This window comes from Silurus aristotelis (assembly GCF_946808225.1).
Source record: "Silurus aristotelis genome assembly, chromosome: 18".
Lineage (NCBI taxonomy): Eukaryota > Metazoa > Chordata > Actinopteri > Siluriformes > Siluridae > Silurus > Silurus aristotelis.
In genome coordinates this window covers 18,316,604-18,319,639 of record NC_139591.1, presented here as the reverse complement: position 1 = coordinate 18,319,639, position 3,036 = coordinate 18,316,604, and the positions used below count along the sequence as shown (strand labels likewise).

The following is a 3,036-nucleotide window of genomic DNA, read 5'->3' as shown; positions in this document are numbered from 1 at the left end:
TGTCCTTGTGGTGGTTGTGCTGCGATTCAGCATAGGAATATTTTTCACAATATAAAGGTAGTGACAGAAGGTACCACTGTGATCCTTAAGGTCCAATTATATGGCTTAAATGATGTTTCCTTTTCTATTATGTTCTTTAGGCTAAAAGCACAAAAGTCCCTTGACAAGCTTTACCTTAAAATCCCTGGTTAGGACATATTTTCTGAAAATTCTGAAAGATTGGACTTTGAGCAACTAAAAAAATCCTCCAATTATCTGGAATCCACAGAAATGACCTCTCCATAAGTCTGCAAGCTATTTTCTATTGTTTCATAACTGTCACATATTTACTGCTATGTCTCCACACAGGTTTCTCTAAATATCTCGAAATATATCATACATAATGATGCACTTCAGGATGCTAACTAGGGCTCTAATGGAAAACCAAAATAATGGCAAGAACTTATTCAACAGTGTTCATCTCCTTAACTTTTAAACTTCCTCAGCCTCAGCTACATCACTCAAGTTCATAATTAGACTAAATCAGATGACTTGTGAAACTTTTTAGAAAAGTTTTTGCTTAACCTGACTGACAAAAATAAGAAATACAACAAGGTGTTTGCCAAATTAAATAATGTTGGTTGGAATTGATAAATGGCCATGGAGTAATATTTTATGAAAATGACTATTTTTAAGGATTTTGTTACATTTAAATGATTTTGGAAAATCTCACATCCATGCTGCTAGAAATTTAGAAATAACAGTGAATCATTTTGCCTTTCAATGGCCTTTTTTTCACTCAGGGCCAGTTCTCCCACCCTGGACCCAGAGATATTATATAGAAAAATTATATTGACCCCTGACCATCAGCTTGATAGTTATTTTTGTAACATCCCATACCACATCTAATCCCCATTTACTGTTATAATAACCTCTACTCTTTTGGCAAGATGTTCCACTAGATTTTGAAGTGTGCTTGTGGAGATAAGTAAAGTCAGATACTGATGTAGGTTGAGGAGGCCTGGTTTTGCAGCCAGCATTCCAGTTCATTCCAAAGATGTTTAATATGTTGGACTTTATAGCAGTACTAGTATGACTCTATGCTTAGAGCTCTATAGCAGTACTCAAGATCTTCCACTCCAACCCATGTAAAGAATATCTCTAAGGAGCTGGCTTTGTGCAGAGGGACATTGTCTAGCCTGGAACAGGTTTGGGTCTCCTAGTTGAAATAAAGAGAAAATGTAATGCCATTCTACGTATATATTCCTTATATTCTTTAAAAGTATGTCCCTCCAACTTGGTACCAGCAAAACCAGAAATCAGAATGGTGTAAACAATAAAGAAATTCTTTTTAAGTGTTACATGTGAGTGACTGAGTGTTTTGTGTTTGCTTATATAGAGTGTTTTGGTGATTGAGTCCAGGTGTGTGAGATCAGTAATTATAGTCCATGACACTTCTTATCTGGCACTGATATGCCAAAAGACTTCTTTTGGAGAGATGCCGCCATGTTCACAGTTTGTTTCACTTTCTTTTTTGGACCAGATAGCCTCGCATTTCAATTCCTATTTGTACACATTATCTGTTCATTCAGAATACTATGTGACACTTCAGGCAAAGAATTGTGTTGCCTGCTGTGCCTATGATCTCCAGTTTCTTGACTGAGAGGGGTTTGTGGATGAAGCCTGCCTCAGAGCCTCCACCTCCACGCTAAATGTTGTGTCAACTGCCTAATTAGCATGCAGATCATTTAATCGCTGGAGTCAGACCAGTGTTTGGACGGCAAATCCAAGAGGCCATCCGAGAAAGCAACTAATTACAAGCCATGTGGCTGTAGTTATTGCTAACCCCCACATACACACATCCATGTAGCTCAGTTTATCAGATTTAACACCAAGAGACAGTAGGAAGATGGAAGCTTCGAGAGAGGAAGGTGAGTCGGTTCGAGTACTGCACAACAGGAAGCACACACAGCAATACAAAAAAAAAAAAAAAGATACACATTCACACCCACGCTTGCCTCTTCCACCCGGAGTGTGTGTGTGTGTAAGAGCCTGAGGCCAGCCTTGCACACAAGATGCGAACACACATCCTTCAAAGCTGTACCCAGGAGAATAGAGTCACCAGCTGCATAATTATGTCGAAATAAACCTAAGCCAAGCCTCACAGTGCCGGACCAAGGCCCCAGCTGAAGGGGGCAATCAAGGCCAACGTGATTTATGCACCCTACTTCTTGTCTAATGCTGAGTGAATTGATACTTATCCCTCTCCCTCGTCCTGAGAGCAACATTTTATTGCTTCAGATGCGTGAGATTTTTATTGCTAAAAATCCTTAGGAGAAATAGCATTAATCAAAAAATGAGCGATATGAGATCATTCGGAGATTTTGCAAATCAAAATTTGTCTTGAGAAGCATATTAGATGAGAGATCTCCTCCATGCTTTAATCTTTTCTAAAATCCCATATTTTCTTCTTCTTCTTTTACTGCAGAATGAACTGGAGCTGCAGCTGGGATTTAAAAGTAACTCTGCAAACGCCACATTTAATCCAACCAATCTTTTATTGTTAAGCTTTTGTTTTTGAACACATGGACTTCTTAAGATCTAAAATAAAGACACTAATTTGCATCAATTTGATCAAATACAAAGAGCTCAGTTAATGGGCCCATTTCAGCTGACGAACGAGGAACAATTGTGTAAAAAGCATCATGTTCAAAACAATGTTTAAACAAAGGATTTTCATGTGTGCTGCTTGTTGTTGTGACAAGTTTGACAAGACTCCTGAAAGAATTAAATAGAAATATGAGTAGAAATATGCACACTTGCCCATCATTCATCCAAATCTGAGTAAATATAAATTAATTTGTATGTGTCAAGCACTTTGAACAAAAGAGGTTGCCAAAAAACAGTTTTAGTGAAATCTGGATGTACATTTTGACATTTGCTTAAGAGCTATTTGTTATTTAGCTAAGTAGAAAATATCACTTGATTCAGCACAGTATTTATTTTTTATTTTTTTATTTATAACTCACACATGAATCACAAGATACTAAAGTGAGG

The 3,036-nt window shown here is 37.5% G+C and overlaps 1 long non-coding RNA gene across 2 annotated transcripts; it reads left to right on the top strand.

Annotated features, from left to right (window-relative positions):
• Nucleotides 1-1,478: 1,478 nt before the first annotated feature.
• LOC310741021 lies at nucleotides 1,479-2,789 on the top strand. 2 transcript variants are annotated; one of them, XR_014537818.1, is made up of 2 exons: nucleotides 1,479-1,910; nucleotides 2,468-2,789. It is a non-coding gene; the product is annotated as an uncharacterized lncRNA (long non-coding RNA). The 2 variants fall into 2 exon arrangements; XR_014537819.1 differs by lacking the exon at nucleotides 1,479-1,910 and adding an exon at nucleotides 2,022-2,284.
• The last annotated feature ends 247 nt before the right edge of the window (nucleotides 2,790-3,036 follow it).